Source organism: Coturnix japonica, chromosome 8, assembly GCF_054131305.1.
Source record: "Coturnix japonica strain WE chromosome 8, WE-NBRP24, whole genome shotgun sequence".
Taxonomy (NCBI): Eukaryota; Metazoa; Chordata; class Aves; order Galliformes; family Phasianidae; genus Coturnix; species Coturnix japonica.
In genome coordinates, this window is record NC_140670.1 from 30,224,108 (window position 1) to 30,247,147 (window position 23,040).

At 44.1% G+C, this 23,040-nt stretch overlaps 1 protein-coding gene across 2 annotated transcripts in view; it reads right to left on the reverse strand.

Annotated features, from left to right (window-relative positions):
- Positions 1–23,040, reverse strand: part of CHST15 (carbohydrate sulfotransferase 15) — a 99,500-nt gene that overhangs the window by 45,842 nt on the left and 30,618 nt on the right. The window contains exon 1 of one of the 2 annotated variants that reach the window (XM_085555361.1): positions 10,332–10,728. The exons of the other annotated variant lie outside the window; for it this stretch is intronic. The gene's annotated coding sequence lies outside the window, so the exon portion shown is untranslated. Of the gene's footprint in view, positions 1–10,331; positions 10,729–23,040 lie in introns of those variants that run through there. 2 annotated transcript variants of the gene reach the window in all.

Sequence of the window (23,040 nt, forward strand, 5' to 3'; positions counted from 1 at the left end):
TCACTGATTGAATTAGAGCAGGATCCCATAGTGATACAGCCACATCTTCTTATCATCTTCTTTACATTTACAAATCAGAAATAGAGAAACACATTATTCCAAGCTAACAGGTTCAATCAATTATTCTCCATTTTTAATCTCTCCTAACTTCTGCCACCAGGTGCTTGTAAATAGTCCCCATTCCCCCCATAAACCACCAAAAAGGAAAGCCAAGCTCAAATATCTGAGTTGCATCCATACAAATACACTCTTAGTTGAGATGCTGTTACCACAAGTGAATATTTTGGATAAAATACTGACACCAGTTAATGCAGATTTTCTGCGAGTTTGACCACAAGTTCCCTCCATCAAGTTTACACTGAAGAAGTCTACATTAATACAACATCAGGCTTGACATTTGCCATCTGTTAAACCAAGAAACTCCAAAGTTAAATTCACTGCGAGAACCAGTGCTTGGTTGCTCTGCAGTTGCCATCTGTAGTATTTCACACCAGTGTTTATTCTGTTAAATTTATGCCTTAGTGTATAAAAACGTCCACCAACTATAAAAGCAAATGAGCAATGTGACAGGATTCAGCGTAGGAAGGACAATAACTTTAGAATTATCAGATTGTGCAGACTTAAAAATCTCAAGGTTTAAGCTTACATAAGCTCCTGGTTTTTAAGTTTAAGATATCCATGCTTAGCATTTGAAATCTTGCAGTATCTTTTTTCCTTCTGACTGCACATTCAGCATTTCGGCTTAACTCTCATTTCAGACTAAGGAGGTACCATATGTTTGAGAGCAATTTGTTGAGAATAGATTATTCTCTCTGCTGTAGAACATACTACTGCTTGGTATTAATGGCTCCTATAGGAGGTTTTTAGGTCAGCACAGTCTACAGTGTTGTAAAGTCATGTGAAAACCTTTGGTGCTCAGCTTGACGTTCTTTCAATGCCAAATTCACCTTTCTACTGAACAGGAAAAAAAGTGAGAAATATACAGGAATGCAAAAAAATCTCAGTATGATTTACTTGGAGGTGATGTCATGGTTTAATAATTTTGTAATTTTTGCTATCAGTATTCCACATCATAACATCATATAAAGCATGAATAATTTTACTGAATCTGCAACTTATCAGAAGAAGACTACATCTCCCAGGGAACAACACGATAGGTCACGGGACCTGGACTCTATATTAACTCTGTCGCAGAACAGACTGACGTCTTTCGAGTTCTGGCGTTCAGGGGAGTGTGTGGGAGCCTTCAGCCGTTCGCCTAGATTCACAGTAGGCCTCTCGGTTACGGGACTCATTCTCTCTCCTATTTTGCTTGATTCGTTAGCTCAATTTTCAATTATATTGTATTATATTGTGTTATCCTGTATTTCGATATAGTATTTAGTAAATAAGTGTGCCTCCTTAGATCGTTGCCGCTGTTTTCTTTTCCTAATTAATTTTTTTCCTTTCGGCCTAGGGCCCCTCCGGGGCCCACGGCCCCTGTCACGGGCGCAGGTGGATTTTTAGTTCAAACCGTGACAGATTTTGGTGGAGAATGCGGGCAAATTGAGTTGCTGTTTTTCTGTGTTTTCTTCTGTTGCTCTTTTAGCTTTTAACAGAGCTACGAGTTTTTTTTTTTCCCTGTTAAGGAGCTATCTCGTGTTTGCGATTCTGCACCTGCGAGCTTGACCTTGAAAGTCCAGGCGGACTGCCAATACTCCGGTATATTTTATAAACACTGCTGAGCTTTGTTTTCTTTTACTTTTTCTCTCTATTGGAGGAAAAAAGATGTTTTCTCTACTAAATTTGTTTTACCAGGGACTGTGTGCCATTGGTTCCTTTTTTGAGACGCTCCGAACATATTGGGCCATGTTTAAGCTAGCCACTTTTTCTTATGGAGCTATACAATTGTATAATGAATTGAAAGCATGGTTAGCAATGCTCACTTCGTATCTGTATACAGCTCCAGAGGGAGCAACTAATGCAACTAATTATACAGAAATGGTGATTTTTAAGCGTGCTCCTCTTTCTTTCTATGAATCCTTTATGCAGTTCTTGAATGATCAGTGGGCCACACTCTTAATCTCCCTGATCTTACTGTTGATTATTGTAATAATCTCACTCAGTATCTGGATTTATAACATCCGGAGGAAGTCTTCCCTAGAACCAGAGAATACTGAGTGGCAGGGAATTGAAGAGATTCTCAAAGGACAGACATCTTCAGTGTTATGGAGCTTCACTCCTGAACACTTGAAGAATCCTGAGAGTTTGATTGCATATTTGAGGCAGGAATGTTGTGGCTCAGGCAGATCTCAGGAGGCACAAATGATTTTGGGCCTAGCTAATGCTTATTGGGCCTTAGTCAATACCATTCCTGAGAGAGAGAGTCTTAGAGCTGAGGCAGAAAAACTTTGGACTGAGAAGGTAGAGAGAGAAAAAGCTTTTGAAGCTGAGAGAAAAGATCTCCTGTACCAACGAGACTCAATCTGGTACGAGAAAGAGAGTCTTAGAGCTGACGCAGCAAAACTTTGGGATGAGAAGGTAGAGAGAGAAAAAGCTTTTGAAGCTGAGAGAAAAGATCTCCTGTACCAACGAGACTCAATCTGGTACGAGAAAGAGAGTCTTAGAGCTGACGCAGCAAAACTTTGGGATGAGAAGGTAGAGAGAGAAAAAGCTTTTGAAGCTGAGAGAAAAGATCTCCTGTACCAACGAGACTCAATCTGGTACGAGAAAGAGAGTCTTAGAGCTGATGCAGAAAAACTTTGGGATGAGAAAAGCTCCCTGCAATCCCAACTCAACACTCTCCAGTCTGAGCACAGTGCCCTCCGGTCCGAGCACGACATTCTCCAGTCCGAGCACGGCGCCCTCCGGTCCGAGCACGACGCTCTCCAGTCCGAGCACGGCGCCCTCCGGTCCGAGCACGACGCTCTCCAGTCCGAGCACGGCGCCCTCCGGTTCGAGCACGACGCTCTCCAGTCCGAGCACGGCGCCCTCCGGTCCGAGCATGACACTCTCCAGACTGAGCGCGATGCCCTCCGGTCCGAGCATGACACTCTCCAGACTGAGCGCGATGCCCTCCGGTCCGAGCACGACACTCTCCAGTCCGAGTACAGCGCCCTCCGGTCCGAGCATGACACTCTCCAGACTGAGCGCGATGCCCTCCGGTCCGAGCACGACACTCTCCAGTCCGAGCACAGTGCCCTCCGGTCCGAGCATGACACTCTCCAGACTGAGCGCGATGCCCTCCGGTCCGAGCACGACACTCTCCAGTCCGAGCACAGCGCCCTCCGGTCCAAGTATGACACTCTCCAGTCCAAACACAAAGACCTCCAGTCCGGGTACGACAATCTCCGGGCAGCGCGCAGCGCCCTCCTGTGTAAGCACAACGCTCTCCAGTCTGAGCACGACGCCCTCCAGTCTAGTTATAACGTCCTCAGGGCAGAATGCGACACCCTCAAGTCTGAACCGTATGTACTCCAACTTAACCAACCACCGGGGGCACCAGATACAATGTTGGTTGCCCCTGTAAGAGGGCGAAAAACAAAACGAGTTTCAACTCAGATAGAGAAAATGCAGAAGGAGTTAGAAGAGCGGAGGGAGTTAGGAGAGCAGGACTCAGGAGAGCAGGGGGACTCAGGAGAGCAGGGGGACTCAGGAGGTCAGGGGGACTCAGGAGAGCAGGAGGAGTCAGAAGACCAGAGGAAGTCGGCGGAGCAGAGGTTGTTAGAGCAGTATAAGAAGATGTTAGAGGAGGAGAAGAAGTCAGAGGAGCAGAGGAAGTTAGGAGAGAGAAAGTTAAGAGAGAGGAAGAAGGAGGAAGGTCGCCTGGAGGAAATAACACAAGCGTCAGAGTCAGGGTCAGAGTCAGACGAGGAGCCAAAAGCTAAATTTTCTTTACGAGAATTTCTCGAGTCCAAACTTATAGATGGGGCAGCCTCATCAACACAGCTGCCAACATTAACACCTGGGACTCCTGATAGAGCAAAAGGTGAGCAAAGTATTACGACCATTATTGATCGATCTTTTAAACTGAGTGAAATTCGAGATCTGAGAAAGGATTTCACACGTCAGCCAAAAGAAAATATGGTCACTTGGTTACTTCGCTGCTGGGACAATGGTGCCAACAGTGCGTGGCTCGATGGCAGTGAAGCTCGCCAACTGGGTAGCATTTCCAGGGACTCACGTGTGGACAGAGGTATAGGCACATGCCAAAATCAGTCCTACACCCTCTGGAAGCGGATGTTGATAGCGGTAAGAGATAGATTCCCCTTTAAACGGGACTTGGAGCCTGAGAAAAAGAAATGGACTGATATGGAGAAAGGTATCCAATTTTTGAGAGAAAGGGCTCTGGTGGAAATGCTCTACAGCCCCCAGTTCAATCGTAACAATCCAAACCAATTACATGATCCTGAAGCAGTCCACGTTCCACGACAAATGTGGCGTGACTTTACAAAGGCAGCTCCAGAAAAGCATGCCAGTGCACTTGCATTGGTATATGGCAAAGGGGAAAGAAAGCCCCTTGTAAATGAGCTAATTAGCAGACTTCAGGAGCTTGAGTTATTTATAAGCGCTACAGAAGTTAAGCTTTATACTTCAGCCATTGTCCAAATGGGAAAAAAAATAGTAGAAAGGTTAGACAAAGTGGAGGAAACACAAAGTGATATTATTGACAAATTGGCTAATGTGCCTGATGTAGATGAATCCACGGTGGTACCAGATGATGGAAACCAGGATTTCCACGATCGCCTATTGAGAGAGCTAAACAACATGAGTTCCTCTCGACCTGTATCATCGAAAATCTCAACCATAAAAAAGAGACGTCCTCGTATTCAAGCAAATGACAACGATAAGACACCTCGTATTCAAGCAAACGACAATGATAAGACCATACGTTTTGCTTTGTTGTATTTCTTGAGTAATCATGGGGAGGATATAAAGAAGTGGTATAACTCATCCACTTCTGCACTTCAGGCACGAGTGAAAGAATTACAATCCAAAACAACCACCAAGGTGAACTCTTCCAAACGGGGGAAAGTTCCAGTCGCTGCGAGTCAACGAGGTAAACAATAGAGGGGCCCTGCCCCCAGCCAGGGGGGGGAAAGGGACAACAGAGTATACTGGACTGTGTGGATTAAGTGGCCTGGCACATCTCAACCACAGAAATATAAAGCCTTGGTGGACACTGGTGCACAATGCACCCTAATGCCCTCAAGTCACCAAGGGACACAACCAATATATATCCATGGAGTGACTGGGGGTTCCCAAGAATTGACTATGTTGGAGGCCGAAATAAGCCTCACTGGTAAAAACTGGCGAATGCACCCTATTGTGACTGGTCCAGAGGCTCCATGTATACTGGGAATCGATTACCTTAGGATGGGATATTTCAAGGATCCCAAGGGGTATCGATGGGCCTTTGGGATAGCTGCTGTAAACACAAATGGTGTTAAGCAGCTGTCAACTTTACCTGGTCTGTCAGATGATCCTTCTGCTGTGGGGTTGCTCCAGGTAAAAGACCAAGAGGTACCAATTGCCACCAAAGTGGTTCACAGACGGCAGTACCGCACCAATAGGGACTCATTGCTCCCCATTCAAAAGCTAATTCGCCAATTAGAAAATCAGGGAGTGATTAGCAAAACGCACTCGCCTTTTAATAGCCCCATATGGCCAGTGCGTAAAACCAGTGGGGAATGGAGGCTGACGGTAGATTACCGTGGCCTGAATGAAGTTACACCTCCATTAAGTGCTGCTGTACCAGACATGCTAGAACTCCAGTATGAATTGGAGTCAAAAGAAGCTAGGTGGTATGCCACCATTGATATTGCTAATGCCTTCTTTTCCATCCCATTGGCTGCAAAATGTAGGCCACAGTTTGCTTTTACCTGGAGAGGTATTCAGTATACCTGGAACCGTTTACCCCAGGGGTGGAAGCACAGCCCAACAATTTGCCATGGATTGATCCAAGCTGTTTTGGAACAGGGTAATGCTCCTGAGCACTTGCAGTATATTGATGACATTGTGGTGTGGGGCCATACAGCAGCAGAGGTTTCCAAGAAAGGGAAACAGATAATCCAAATTCTTTTGCAAGCTGGTTTTGCCATTAAGCGCAGCAAGGTGAAGGGGCCTGCCCAGGAAATCCAGTTCTTAGGCATAAAATGGCAAGATGGACGTCGTCACATCCCAGCAGATGTGATTGACAAAATCACTGCTATGTCTCCGCCCACAAATAAAACAGAGACCCAATCTTTTCTGGGAGTAGTGGGCTTTTGGAGAATGCATGTCCCAAACTACAGCCACATAGTGAGCCCTCTCTATCAGGTAACACGGAAGAAGAATAATTTCTCATGGGGTCCTGAGCAGCAGCAGGCTTTTGAGCAGATAAAACAAGAAATAGCCCGTGCCGTGGCCTTGGGGCCAGTACGGACGGGACAGGATGTGAAGAACATCCTCTACACTGCTGCTGGAGAGAAAGGTCCCACCTGGAGTTTGTGGCAAAGAGCCTCAGGAGAGACCCGAGGCCGACCCCTAGGATTTTGGAGTCGAGCATATAAAGGGTCTGAGGAGCGCTACACTCCAACTGAGAAGGAGATCTTAGCCGTGTATGAGGGGGTTCGGGCTGCTTCTGAAGTAGTTGGGACAGAGGTTCAGCTTCTTCTAGCACCTCGCTTGCCAGTAATAAACTGGATGTTTAAAGGACAGGTTCCCTCCACCCATCATGCTACTGATGCCACTTGGAGTAAGTGGATTTCATTAATTACTCAACGAGCTCGAATGGGAAAACTCAGCCGTCCTGGAATTCTAGAAGTGATCATGGACTGGCCTGAGAGTAAAAAAATTGAAACACCACCTACAGAAGAGGTATCACGTGCTAAAGAGGCACCACCATACAATGAGCTACCAGAAAACGAAAAGAAATTTGCCCTGTTCACAGACGGATCATGTCGTATTGTAGGGAAGCATCGCAGATGGAAAGCTGCTGTATGGAGCCCCACACGACAAGTTGCAGAAGCCACCGAAGGTAAAGGAGAATCAAGTCAATTCGCAGAGGTAAAGGCTGTTCAGCTGGCTTTAGATGTGGCTGAACGGGAGAGGTGGCCAATGCTTCATCTTTATACTGATTCATGGATGGTGGCAAATGCCTTATGGGGGTGGTTGCAACAGTGGGAAAATGATAATTGGCAACGAAAGGGTAAACCTGTTTGGGCTGCTGAACTGTGGAAAGACATTGCTGCCCGAATAAGGAACATTGTTGTAAAGGTGCGCCATGTAGATGCTCATGTGCCTAAAAGTAAGGCTACTGAAGAACATAAAAATAACCATCAGGTTGATCGAGCTGCCAAAATTGAGGTGGCTCAAATAGACTTGGACTGGCAGAACAAGGGTGAATTATTCCTAGCTCGGTGGGCCCATGAGACTTCAGGTCATCAAGGAAGGGATGCAACATATAAGTGGGCCAGAGACCGAGGGGTGGACTTAACTATGGACGCTATTGCTCAAGTTATTCATGATTGTGAAACATGCGCCATAATTAAACAAGCCAAGAGGATGAAACCTATTTGGGGGGAAGGGCGATGGCAAAAGTATAAATATGGAGAGGCATGGCAGGTTGATTATATCACCTTGCCACGATCTCGCAATGGTAAGCGTTATGTACTCACCATGGTGGAAGCAACCACTGGGTGGCTCGAAACATACGCAGTACCCCATGCTACCGCCCGAAACACCATATTAGGGTTGGAAAAGCAAATCCTGTGGCGGCATGGCACTCCGGAAAGAATTGAATCAGATAATGGGACCCATTTTAAAAATTCCCTTGTAACCACTTGGGCCAAAAATCATGGCATTGAGTGGATTTACCATATTCCCTATCATGCACCAGCTTCTGGTAAGATTGAACGATTCAATGGGTTATTGAAAACTATGTTGAAAGCAATGGGTGGCGGAACGTATAAAAATTGGGAGAACCATTTAGCAGAAGCCACCTGGTTGGTCAACACTCGAGGATCTAGTAATCGTAATGGTCCTAACCAATCCAGCTCCCTACGTACCGTGGAGGGAGATAAGGTTCCTGTAGTACACATAAAGAGTGTGTTGGGAAAAACAGTTTGGGTCCTTCCAGCGTCTGGAAAGGGCAAACCTCTCCGGGGTACTGTCTTTGCCCAGGGACCTGGGTGCACATGGTGGGTGATGGACAAAAATGGGAATGTTCAATGTGTACCACAAGGGAATTTGATGTTGGGGGAGTGCAGCCAATGATTTTCCTGTAGATATATAGGTAGAGTCTCAGAAAATATTTCAATTGGTTACAGAATAGTTCAATTAGGTATAGGACTTAAGATAGAGTGGATCAATGTTAAGGAAACACTTTTCTCTATACACCTTAATTAGGCATTCTGTAAGCAAGTTTTCCATCTGGACTCTATATCCTGCACTGGCCATGCATGTGTAGAGCACACATGGAAAGAAGTATAAGTCAAAAGGAAATCTGCTGTGGTGGCTGGGAAAGGATGAGTGCACCTTGATGTGGGGGACGCCCTACCAGCGCTGCCTTTCCCCTCTACCGCTGACATGTTTTCCTTTTTCTGGCAGTTTTGCCATTTTCTCAAAATTAATAAATAGTAAATTAGGTTATAGAGTTTTGTTCTCAACTTAGGGATTTGTATGGAATAAATATAGATTGTTGAGAAAAAAATAAGGTTGCTGATTATTCACAATTATACATATGAGTGTGTATGTATGTATAAATATAATGTAATGATGTAGAATAAGGGGTGGAATGTCATGGTTTAATAATTTTGTAATTTTTGCTATCAGTATTCCACATCATAACATCATATAAAGCATGAATAATTTTACTGAATCTGCAACTTATCAGAAGAAGACTACATCTCCCAGGGAACAACACGATAGGTCACGGGACCTGGACTCTATATTAACTCTGTCGCAGAACAGACTGACGTCTTTCGAGTTCTGGCGTTCAGGGGAGTGTGTGGGAGCCTTCAGCCGTTCGCCTAGATTCACAGTAGGCCTCTCGGTTACGGGACTCATTCTCTCTCCTATTTTGCTTGATTCGTTAGCTCAATTTTCAATTATATTGTATTATATTGTGTTATCCTGTATTTCGATATAGTATTTAGTAAATAAGTGTGCCTCCTTAGATCGTTGCCGCTGTTTTCTTTTCCTAATTAATTTTTTTCCTTTCGGCCTAGGGCCCCTCCGGGGCCCACGGCCCCTGTCACGGGCGCAGGTGGATTTTTAGTTCAAACCGTGACAGGTGACTATATTTACAGAACACAAGATGACCTAATGATCTGTTTGAATCACTTAACGAGTGCCACAATGCATTTGCTTCCACAAATTTTTCTGTTCCAGTGGGTTGCAATTGCAGGGTGTTGTCCCTATGACCACAGCTCCCAGTCATTCATGCCAAGCAACATGACCTCTGTTACTCACAGACATAGCTCCTGCAGTCATGGAGATCAAAAGAACATCGCAGCCATTCCAGCATCTCTAGGCTATGCCAGGCCAAATGGTTATAACTTGGCCAGTTGGATGTGTCCTGCACCAGCTGAGCTGGCTGTGTGCTCTCAGATCCCCCTCTGACACGATGTCTGAGCCCACCTGGAAGCTTGCACATCCCTAAAACACAATCCCAGCTTTGCTTTATTTTACAGAGCAGGACAAAAAACGAGGCAATGAAGGTGGTCTGACACATCCTGGCAGCAGCAAAGGTGGCTGCACGCTCTGCTGGCACACAACCCATAGGAATGAGCAATCAGAAAGGAAAAGGAAAGCTGTTTGGGTAAGACGACACAGAACTGTCTCAGAAGTCTGCTGTAACACCATTGCATTTTTGATTCTGGATCAAAAAAGGGAAATGTCAGTCTGACCCATATGCTAGTATTCATGCCGAACCCCTAAAGCCCTGTATATGTGCTGGAAGAAATGCACATATGGTGTCTTCATTCATTGCGGAGCTGATAGGCAGCAGAACTGTCTCGGGAAAGAATTGGGGCTGAGCAGATATTTTTAGTAAGAGAAACGACACTGATCTGTGAAAGGAAATAACCATGGAATCTTTTTTTCCTGTATCAAGGTTACTGTTAACTTAATAATCATTTTCATTTACACTAGTGCCAAGTCATTAATGAGATAAGAGCGTCATTATCTTTGCAATGCTATGTATTTATTAAGAGCATGTACAGTGAAAATTGGTAATATAACAATGCACTGTAAAGTAGAATGCAATGTATCCCTTAGGAAGCATAATAAAGATTTCTTTCTCTTTTTATTCCTCCCAACAACTCTGCAGTATGAAAAAAAGCAAGATAACAATGAAGGCTTGAACTCACTTATCAGAATTTGCAAGTGCTCCAAGTGTTTATCCTCAGTGAGAGCGGGAGGAATCCATTTCTAGCAGATGATTAGGGTCTGCTGCTTTAGCAAGAAACGACCGTTCTGTGTTTGTTTAATTAAACTGCTGCTCTCAATTATGACCTGCAAGCAACAGAGAACTGTTGCTGAACTTCATGGGGCACCATGCAGTCACCAAGGCATTGCAAACTCACTCCGTGCACATCACTAGGAGATATAGAAGGTGCAAAGCAGGATTGACTCTCCATCTTCCAACTTCTTTCAAGGAAATAAAAGTGATCTGCAGCCAATGTGACGGCATCAATGAAAACATTGCTGTTTGCATCCCAAGCTGCAACATTTGTTTTCCTCTCCAATGCTTTACGTTTGTCTGTCATTTCCTGTTGACTCAGCAAGTGCTTCCTGCAGCAGGATGCTGCCAGCAATGGGGACTCCCACCCACTGCTGGTGAGTGGCCCAGGCACAGCTCTATAGCCACCTCTTCCTCATTCCCCTTCCTGCAACCCCTCCCCACTGGTTCTGCCCCCAATGCTCAGTTTGATCCCTGTATGTTTTTATTTCAGCTGTGGCCAGCCATGTACTCAGCTGTTTCCCCTACAGCTCTCAGCAACAGAAAGGTTTGGCGTTCCCAACACAAAGGGACACAAACAGTCACACTGTGTTCTCACCACATGGCTGGAGACTTCCTACTGCCGGTCCTGGTTTCCTTTCCAACTGGTCACCAGCTGAGCTGGGGCTCCTGGCTCTTTCTGCTGTTGGATAGATGAAAAGGTGACCTCTAGCCAATTTTTCAGGCCAATATCATCTTGTTCCTGCTTCAACTTTGGGCTGGAACTGAGGAGCGTAGCTTGGTTATCAGCTGCTCCAGATGATCACTCTCTTATTTAAAGTCTTATTTAGTCTTAATATGGTGTAAGCAGATTTAGATGCAACCCTTTTATTGGAACAGGTTGCCCAGGGAGGTGATGGGGTCACCATCCCTGGAGGTTTGCAAGACAAAAGCAGATGTCACACTGAATGACGTAGTTTAGTGGTGATAGTTGGAATAGATGATCTTAGTGGTTCTTCCAACCTTTATGATTCTCTGACAAAAGTGAATTCTTTGGAAGATGCAACCAGAGAAACCCCACTGACCAGTCTCTTTCTTTGGAGTGCAGTTTCTCTGTAGGGAACTCTTTCCAGGGGGGTTGAAAGATTTGTCCTAAGGCTGCACATGAGATGGGACACAGCACCAAGCCAACAGGTCAATCACAGGTCCAGTTTCAGCACCTCAATTCATACTATTTTCACATGTACCTTAAAAACACTGACCCAGTAAACAGTTTAGAACTTCTCTTTCAGGGCTCTGTAGCTTTTCTGATCTTTTTCTCATTTCAAGTACTATGCTCATTTTGTATCCGAGATGTTACTTAGAATAATAATAGTATGAAGACAAAAAAGCAGAGGTGAAAGAGTCACGGCTAAAATTGCACCATTATTTTGTATCCCAGATGCCTTTACTTTTTCCTGACTATTCGAATTCTCTCATCTCTTCGTATTACGGATTTAGCTTTTATCCATCCTGGCAGAATCAACAATCTTTTGTATAAGTTCTTTTCAGGGTAAGCCATTTTTGTGATAAGAACTGAAATGGAATGAAGAGAAGATTTGGATTGTATTTCTGTGTGCCTGGACTATTGATCTGCTTGCCCAGGAAATGAAAAGTATAATAAAGTGAGTGTGATTTATAAATTTGGCCTGGAGGAGGGGGTCGGGATGAAGTCAAACACAGGCCAGTAAAGTGATTCTGCTGGAACTCCAACCATCTCAAAAAATCAAGTTCAGCTGACAGTAGGACATAAGTTTTGCTTCTGGAAATACAGGGGACCTGGCTTTCTTTGTAATTTACCTCTCTGGAGTCATATATATGGCATAGAGAGATAGTCACAGAATCACAGAATAGCCTGGGTTGGAAGGGACATCAAGGATCATGAATCTACAACCCTCCCCAGCACAGGCAGGCCCACCAACCTCCACATTTAATAGCAGACTAGGCCTTACAAGCCTCCAGGGACAGGGCACCCACAGCCTCTCTGGGCAGCTGTTCCAGCACCTCACCACTCTCATTGTAAAGAGCTTCCCAACCTTAATCTTCCCTACTTCAGCTTAAAATCATTTCTCCTTATCCTGCTGTTATCTACCCTTTCAAAGAGTTGAAAGAGCGGTGCTGCATTCTGGCTTGCAAGGGGCAATTCCTGCCTTGAACACATTCACCAAAATCCAGTTTTGATTCCTATTATTTGACCAGGCTCTTTCCCTCAAGGAAGATGGAGAAGGTGGTAGAAATCATGAGGCAGATTGGTCTAAGGTAAATCAGTAATGCTCATCTTCCACATCCGCCACCTCTCATCAATATAACTTTGTGCCATAGGTCTTCAAGGTCTGCAGTACTTCCCCTGTGCATTGAGCCATCCCCGCAGTCTAGTCAATGGTTATTTTTATTGCACACTCTGACAAAACGGAACTATGCAAGGACCATCCATTTTTAACCTCAGGAAGCTCTTCATTAAGCAACAAATAACTCTCAGCACCTCCTTGGTGTTTGTCACACAACATGCCAGCTTTCCTCCCTCCCCAGCCCAGTGCGGCAGTTCCGCTCGGCTGACAGAACCAATGCATGTCTAATAACTGTAAATTACATTATGCTTTCTGATCCTCTGACTTCAGCATGAAAACAATAGCACCGTTTTTATCCTCATTGAGTTTAGTTCAAAATCTTGTACTGTCTCATCAATATTTCCAGATGTCACCAAGCTGTATCCCACAGGTCCAGGCCCTAGTACTACCATGCAGGAGTAGTTTTGTGGCTCAAACTCCGCCACTATTGCTAATGACGTTTCCACACCAGGAAGTACTGGCTAAAATAATGAGCTGTGCTTGAAGTTTGTGCTCACACTCTGCTCCTGGCAGCATCCCACAAGGGTGCCCAGCAGCTGTGGTGCCTTGAGCCTTAGGGACCCCCACTTGCGAGTCCCCAACCCCTTCACAAATCCTTCCTGCCCTTGGGGCAAGTGATTTCCCAACACTCTGAAATGTGCATTATTAATTTTTAAGACACAGTGTGCCTAAAAGCCAACCACCACACTGGAAAGCATGTCATAAAACAAATACTCCTTTCCTGCTGAAATACATTATTAAGGCCTCTACACCATAAATCCCAAGTAGATAACACTCTCCATGGCACCTTGTAAAATAAGCAATTTTCTGCTACCAAGGAAACAAATTCTTTTTCTCAGTCATATCTAAACTCCACCAACATGGTGACAGACGTAACATTGCTTCTGAGTTTGTTTCTGACAGCCTCATACATTTCTAACTCTGTCAGCAAGAACAAATGCACAAAGCTTTTCTCTTTAAAGAGCTCTGGAGCAAAATAGACTTTCTGGGACCTGGCTCACCTTTGTCAAACCAGACTTTATTCCCTAACATTTCCCACCATTCCTACTATTGCTTCATTGCAACAGAAGGTAGAATTTGTGCTGAGATCAGAAGTTTGCAAATCTGAGAGCTGCCTTTTGCACAAGGTATCACTACCTAGGATTAGAAAGATACACAAACAGCTCAGACTCCAAGAAATAGGCTTTTTAGAACATGCCAGCACAAAGGTGACATGGTAGTATATCCTGCAGTGTTATATGTGCTGGGGCAGAAAGAGCATCTGCCTGTTCAGTCAGGCTGTTCTTACATAGGACACCATGACACAAGAGCAACTGACATCAGTAGATTAATAGTATTCTTGGAAAATTCGTGCTCCACTGTTAACACATGAGAAAGGTGAGATGTAGGACGCAGCTCTATACTGTGTGGCTCCTACAGCTTTTCCTAGTAGAGGTATGGAACAAGACCAAGAGAAGTGCAGTTTTGCAGCAACAGTCTGAGATAACACATCAGTTCTTACTACATCTGCTGGTTTCCTTATGAAACTGACACTGCCTTGTTTTGATAAGCTGATAGCTTCACTGTTTCTTCTTTTCTTTCTTCAACAGCACCACAATAGCGTTTCTTGATGATAATTACATCAGCAACTGCTAAATTTGTGTTGTATTTTGGAATTTAAAAGAAATGAAGAAGCTCCAGTATTTGCCTACAAAGTGAAGCTGCAGGCAGAGAAAGGCTCTGAGCAGTTTGGCTTCAAGCACAGAGGATTCATCAAAGATGGAATGGAGTCAAAAGGGGGCATGAATTTGGTAACAGGATCACACCTTAACATCATGCACATATCTTTTACTCCTTAGCTACTAAAGGCGATCTACAGGTAACCATAAACAGCTAATGAACATTGGTAAAGAAACCCAGACCCTGTGCTCTTGAGAAAGGGTCACAGCAGTCATTCAGTCCTGCTATGAAAACCAATTAAAATTCCTTCAAACTAAAATGAGGTGGTGGGTTTGGTTGGTTGCTTTTTTCAGAGTGCTATTATAAATAATAGCAAGAAAAAGCAACGTTTTCAATTTGTCCAAATGCTTTGACAATGCCGTGTTTCATCCTTTCATAAATACTGCTCCTGTAACATGGCCAAGGAATGGCCTTGAGCGTCAGCAGCACAAAACACAGATCTGCTTCCATCCAAGTCCATGAGACCTCTGTATAACTCATGTTTATGGCTGGCATTCCAGCTCTTCAATAACTATCTATGAGCACTTCCTGACGGGGAATCCAGACTGTCATGTCCTGAGCTCCTCTGTAGCATTTCAAGGGTAGCCAAGGCCTTTTTGCAGGGAGAAGTACTTTCTGTACACAAACTAACAAAGCTGGAGAGAGAGGGCAAGCTTTTCAAATAAGCAGTTCCTTTCAAAACACTTGGCCTTGCGTGCCTGGGTGCTTATCTGTTGTCTTACACTGATCCAACATAAGATAAACTTACTGCTCCTAAAAAGCTATTGCCTCACTTGAACCTTAGATGATCATGCTTGAAATACCATGGCTGAGACAAAAATAAGGGAAACTATTTAAACAAAGAGACTAACTTTTTACAAAATGATGGGAAATATAATGGCTCTACTGCATCACCTGGCTGTAGTCTTCACTTCAGCTTCTCCAACCTGCATGCAAGTGATGGTGAGGTATTGGAACAGGGCACCCAGGGAGGTGTTGGGGTCACCTTCTAAGAAGGTGTCCAAGAAAAGGGTAGATGACCCATTGAATGACATGGTTTAATGGTTTTGTGGTGATGGGTCAGCGGTTGGACTTGATGATCTTAACAGCCTTTCCAACCTTAATGTTTCTGCCACTCCAGGTAAAAGTTCAACAGGAGGTGGTAACTGTAAGGAGATGCCTCAGCTTTGAAGTTTCCATTGGAGCTTTGATTTCTGCATCTCACTTGATATGAACTCTCATTGCTAAGCTCAAATCTAAACAGACATTTTAATGAGCAGAGTTGGCATTACTGCATCTTCCTGCATAGAAGAGTCTGTAGGCATATAATAACACTTTTCAAATCTCTGTTGTCCAGCTATATGAAAAGAATTCAAATACTTATGGCTCACTGTAATGCCGGGTATATAACACCTGACTTACTTAGAAATTCTGGTAGACAAACCAACACCAGAAAGAGATAGAGAAAGGCAAGGGAGAGAGAGAGCGCTATTCATAGTCATAACCCACAGGAAACATGTACCTGCAAGAGAAGATTTAATCTTAAAAGGCACGGTAGTTAAAGTGCCCACATACTACTTTGATTTCTCATGCAACCCCGCCTCATTGTTGTGTGCTAAGTCAACCCAAAGAATCACTTCCCAAAAGCCAAGAAGGAGGATTTCATAGGTGCTATTCTTGAACTCATTTCCCATTGTAGTCTCTGTTTTCTAGAGGAGCTGGAGAGTGAACACAGGGCTCCACTGCACAATTGCTTCCATGATTCATGAGCATAATTTTCTGATGTCAACTGTAGTTCAAGGAAAGAACTGAAATTGTCTGGTTAAAGGAGTTAACGTGCTTCAGGTTAAAGCAAGCTGTAAGTAATGTCTCCATATGAATTAAAAGGCTCTTACAATATACAATAGACTAGGGCAAGAGGATAAAAACCAGCATCAGACCTGAATCCTGTATCTATCTAAGCAGTCCTGTGTCTCACCAGTGACCTTCCTATTTAAGCCTTGCTCCTCACCATCCTCTGCGGGCAGATGCATCACCGCTGACCACTTTAAATTAGCATTTGTGGTAGACTGAGGTGACACAATGTGGAAGTTTCACAACAGAAGTTGTGAAACTGAAACTTGTCCTTATTCTGGCACTGCAGCCAGGCAGAAAGATGGTCTGATTAATGAAAGACGTGACCCAGCTGATTACTTGTGACTTTAGGACCCTTTTCAAGCAATCACACGGGTTGCAAAAGGTCATGATTGTACTCTTCCCAGATTTAACACGTTTACCACCCCAAGGCCTTCCTCTCAATTATTTGCTTCTGTCTAGACGATACCAAACAAAAGATTTTGGAAAGAAGTGAAATAATTGGCAACACAAATAGGAAAATAAATGGAAACAGGGCCTGAACTTCAGGTGCTTGGGCACTAATACTTTATTCCTGAGCATGTGAGGAACGGAGGCATGAGCCCTGCTAAGACTGTTCACACTGCGGAGTGGTATAGGGTTTTATCCTGTCCTGTATGAGTGTGCTTTCCTTAGCAAAACCTCAAGTACTGAGGCAGCAGCTCTGCTCCACTAATGAGCCCACTATTACACATCTGACATCTCTCTGCCACTAAAAGCATTTGCTGGTAAAAGCTAGCATAGCCAGTGAGCATTAAGCATGGACAAGCTCCAAGTTATCAGTAGGTATCACCATGTCCAGCCACTGGATGTAGTCTAATTATTATTCTGTTCTCCAAGGTCAGGAAATGGTGAAACAGCAAAACTGTTGCAGGACAGCATGTTTTATATAATGCTCCTCTCAGCCATGAACCAAGAACTCTGAAAGTAGCCTGGAGGAGATCAGCGTCTTTCATCCTCTTCCAAGACAGTCTGGAAACATTCACACTTAAGCTTGCTAACCATCCTCTAACCTTTTCTCCCTTTTCATTCCATTGCTGTGGTCTCTCCACATGCGACTCCTTCCTGTTTATTAGTTTGCTTTCTTGTATGAAAATATGAGAATTGCTGAGACGCTTCCCCCCTGCCTCTAATAGAATTGCTATGAGCAGGAGGACATTGCTGAGCTGCAACTGTTACAGCTTTTATTGGTGTAAGGATTTGCTTCACAATTTCTTAATAGATGTGAAACCCTCTGGTGGCACCTTTACCTGCTGCCCTGTGAGCAGGATCCTCAGCTTTACTTGCTTCTCCTTTCTGGTATTTGCTGTCTTCAAACACTGTAATGAAAAGGTGCTTAATCTTAATAAAGCCATTAATTGCTAAGTCCATAGGCTTATATAACTGGATAACAGTTAGATAGCAAAGAGAAGATCTCAGTTAGTTACTGAGAGGTGCATGAGCAGGATAGGACTCAGCACTCAGCTGGCACTGCAGTTCGACCCCATCACTGCAGCTGGCCAAGCTCCCACACAACACAGCAAACAGAATCCATTCTCAAGCAGCAGCACTCAGCCAGGCCAGCAGAAGTAAAATTTAATTAAAGGATGGCAGCTTATTTGATTGCTGAGCTGTAACTGGATGTGTAAGAGGTGCATCACTTTGCATTTTGAGATGCCACCTTTTATAGAGCCGCTGCTCCTGGTTAAGCAGCTTATAAGCACGCTGGAATTGTTACTGTCAATGCATTTCAATTCAACTCATAATGTTTTTGCACATTTACGCACAGACAGGGACACTGCCCTGAAGCACTCTATGCAGGAAGAGGGCACAGGAAGCCAAAACAGTGACAGGGAGAAGGAGAAGGTGCTTCCCAGGGGAATCAAGCAAAAAATGATCATGTCATGTACCCTGTAATTAGCAGCAGTGGGGTGTGCACATTGTTTCTGCAGGCTGGATTCATCTGGCAGCTAGGAAAGGAAAAGCTCACAACAGGAATTTGAGATTCATTGAGGATGGAAAAGATTATTAAGATGACCAAACTCAACCCATCCCACCATGCCCTCTGACCACATCCCTCAGTACAATATCTCCACAGTTCCTGAACACCTCCATGGAGGCAGACCCTGACATCTCCTTGCATGGTCTATTCTAAGCATTACTACTCTTTCTGAGAATGTTTGTCCTGATATTCAACCTGAAGAATAAGAGAACCCACTCAGATGCTATTTAGCTGCCCATTGCACATGAAGCAGCTGGATCCCAAAGGTAGAAAATGAAGGGTATCCACTTTGGGCAGCTCTGGCATTCAGACTTCCTTTGGTGCCAGGGGCATCCATTCCTGTGTTTGCCAAGGGAAGCCCCCAAGAGTTGGATGTGCCTATGGAAAACTGCGTTTGCTATGGAAAACCAAAAGCCAGGAGGGACCAATCTCCTGCTTCTACCCAAGGCCACCCCAAGCAGCAGGATCTGGCTTTGAGCAGAGCTGGGCACTCCAACAGCAAGTAAGCCTATAATTAAAGGCCTGCCATTTTCTACTTACCTACACTTAAAACATCTGTAAGCATAATTATAGTGCACCGTTTAAACAGCTTAATACGAGGCAGGCACTCTTCTTTGCTGAGAGATGGCTTTTAATGGCCTGCTGTACAGTTGGATTTACAGATAAGGCCAGGAGTGCACCTAATTATCTCTCTGCTGGCAGCTGCTATACTTAAACTTACAATTTCATAGCAGTACATGGGGCTTTTGGTTCTGCTTCTTGATGATTCCTATCCCTATTAATGCTTAATTCTCCATGCACCAACATAAAAAGTAGGGGTACAGACCTGAGCCCGGGCTCCCACTAGCCAATTAACTGCAAATAACACTATGCAGCCCAGTGCCATGTCCTTAACACATTCCCACCTCATTACTTTGACGGGTGCTGATGGCACTCTTTGTTAGCTGAGAAGGATATTTAATACCTGTTTAGCAGATGTTTGCTGAAAAAACACACTGCTTACACAGATCTTGGCACTAGTAGTTTGGTAAAGGGTACTGGGAAGGAAAATGAGTGCAGTTCAGGGCCAGAGCTCAGCTAACATTTCCACAGCCTTCAGCATCTCAGCCATGCCTCTCTTGAAGTTAAGGAACTGATGTTTCTCAAGATAGAAGACTGTTTTCAATCTCAAATTGAAAGATAAGAAAGATTACAAACTCAGACCCATAGACTCATAGAATGGTTTAGGCTGGAAGGAAGCTTCAAGCCCAACCAGATCCATGTCCTGCTGTGGGCTGGTTGCTCCCCATGAGCTCAGGCTGCCCAAGGCCCCATCCAGAGGGTTGCGCACCTCCAAGGTTGGGGCACCCACAGTTACTCTGTTCCAGCATCTCATCACAACATATACAGGATAAACTGGGTGATCCCATAAGGGTGGGAGGATCTGGAGTTTCTCCCTTTGCTGGAGAAGGTGCTGATAAGCGTGAAAGTAAAAAGCAGAACTGTGAAGGTTTCTGTCTTAATAAAGTCTGAGGCTTTTTTTTTTGTTGTTGTTGTTTTTTGCATGGGAAACAGACAGAAAGAGAAGAGCAGCTGCCTGAATAAGGAACTGGCCAGGAATAGCATATTTTATGAGTAAACTTCAGTCATGCAGGAGGAGGTCAAATCTGGGCTGGGAAAGAAGATTCAGAGAGAATTAAGTTCCGAGATGCTAAATGCTAATGCGCGCTTGAGAGTGAAGAAGGAAAAAATGAAGAAATCAACGCTTGTAAAATTAAAATGAAATACTGCAAAAAGCAATTGCAAGAGCAAAATGAAAACTTGCAGAGAGAAAGGGGGAGAGGACACAAATGAGCAGAGGAGTTAGGCTGCTCTGTGCAGTTTCTGCTCTCCTGTGCGCCTGACATGTGGTGACTGCTAGAGGAGCAAATGTGGGCATTGCTGTTCCCAAAGCAGATGGGCACATTGCAGCACGCTGCACTCAGGCAGCATAGGAGCTTTGGTTTGGATTTGTGGGGCTTTTTGTATTTCTCATGATAACAGCCCTCAGTAGCTGCTGGTCCCCTGGGTGACTGTGTGAGCTTCCTGTGACGAGTCCTCTCTTGCATCTACTTTCCTTCGTCACAGACAAATCCTCATCACCATGAGACTGTGCAATTGCATAAGCCAGCTGCCAGAAAAACTGCTTCTGACCTGTCCACAAGTGACCTGTAGTGCCATCCTTCAGATGTCACTCATGCTGCAACATGGTGACTGTCCCATGGGTATGGATGGCAAGAAAAGTGAAAAATAGGCCCAACAGTCCCAGTTCCAGCCTTTCATCTTTCCCCCCTATGCTCTTCTGTACCAGGCAAGAACAAATATCTTTCCTACTTGAGACAGCAAACAGTCACAAGAAAGTTGTGGTTTGTCTTATTTTATGGGAGAAAAGGATGGCAGAAACATCCTAAGGAGAGCATGCAATCCATTCAACCCAAGACAAACAGAAATAAATGAGTGTTTGTAAATGAAGTTAAGCAAGACACAGGTTGTTCTCACAGTATATGTTACAAGTGCAACTCATTATGTTTCATAGAATCATGAAATAAAATCATAGAATGGCTTGGGTTGGAAGGGACCTCAAGGATCATGAACCTCCAACCCCCCACTGCATGCAGGACCAACAACCTCTACATGTAATACCAGACCAAGCTGCCCAGGGCCCCATCCAACCTGGCCTTGAACACCTCTGGGGATGGATGGGGCATCCACAGCCTCTCTGGGCAGCTGTGCCAGCACCTCACCACTCTCGCTGTGAGGAACTTCCTCCTGATATCCAACTTAAATCTTTCCTCCTTCAACTTAAACCCATTTCCTTCCTCCTCACCTATGAAAGCCTCGGGGGTGTACATTCAGGATGACTTTGTTCTCTAGAATTTTGAATGTCAGAACTTGCATCCCAGTTGTCTTACTAAGAAGATTCCTGTACAGCCATGTGTGAAGTAAATACACATTTATTGAATTCCACCGAAAGATTTGGACCATCAGAAATGACATTCTCCTGTGCCCAATATTGAAACATTTTAAAATGCATTCTTCCAAACAGAAGAATTATACAGAGACTGTATTTTCATACCCATCAAACTGGGAAGCATATTCATCCAATTATTTTTGGCCTGTAAGACCAGTGAAAGCTAGAAAGCACTTGCTACCAGAGTTATACAGATGAATGTATACATTTTATATGGATTCTTTTTGGAAACAGATGGTTAGAAAGACAAGCTCTCAAGCCATTTGAAAGACTGTATTAAAATAAATAACATAAAGGTCTGAATATCAAGTGATCCAAAGTCTGCCTCTGTCACACTGTGTGACCATACGTAAGCCCATTTCCAAAACTCAGACATCCTAAATGACTAATGAAGGCAGTTCCCCTCCTAGCTCACAGGAAGCTGGGACCCCTAACCAAATAATGTGAGAAAATATCACTTTGAAGAACAACAAAGAAGGACCATAAAAAACAAATTCCATCCCTCAGACTCAGGGAAAAGGCAGTATTGACCTCAATGTCTAAGAGACACAGAAAGGAAACTTCAGCTTGCAAAAGCAGAGAACAGCACACATGCCAGCAGATGATACAGCTTCATAAAAAGCTGATTATTTTTCAAGGATCTGAAGAGAAAATCCTCCGCAGATACTTCGTGTTCCATGATTCACATTTTAAAAGGCTTAATCGCAAGCCTTGAAAAGCAAATTTGTGCTACTTGCATGGCTTCATTCAGCTATATACGAAAAAGACAATTCTCATCTATCAGACTGTCTTAGCTCCCTTTGATCCAGGAACTGCAGTGATCCATAGGGTCCGCCACCCACATCCTGCTGCAGTAGGAGCAGTGCTCCATTTCACTTAGGAAATGAATTGACCTTAGATGGACTTTGCTAGTGTGTGCATAGAAATCTGTTATGCATGCTTTATGAAAAGGAAGCTGGAGAATAGGAACAGTTTGGGAACAATTGCTTGAGGATTCTGACCTATCCAGGTTAATTGTAGCTGCAAGAAATATTTATGCTATTTGGCAATAGTTCATTACAAAAATCCTTTTCTGTAACTTTGACCTTATGTAGAAACCACTCAGTAGGATTTTGTATCAGGAAACAATAATACTGAGTACAAATTGTCTCTGATTTACAGGCATTATTAGAAAGGAATGCATATCATCACACACAATTTTACTATGAAGCAATGGATTGTGTTTCCCCCATCAATTATCCCACTAGGAAGCAATCACCACAGCTCACACACACTGACACTAATCTCAGTGCCTGATAGCTGAAGGATGAGCTCCAACACTGAAAGTACTGTGTACAACATGGTTGGCTCACCAAGCCAGCCAGTATGGTACATCATAGACTCACCAAAGTTGGAAAAGACCTCCAAGATGATCCACCTATCACCAATGCTTCCTACTGTACAGCAAAAAGAAAGCAATAACTAAACCTTCCAGCAGGATGCAAATCCCACAGACCAACAACAGGTAAAAAGGAAGGAAAATTGACTCACCCCTTCCAATGGCCAGCAGTAGTTCAAGAAGAGTACAATCTCTATCCAAACAAACAATACACCCTTGGCTGCTGACCCTTAAATGAGGGTGAGGAGGAATGGATCCATGCTCCACCTCATGCAGTCACTTAGGTGTATTGCTTGCACCTGAGCTCCCTGG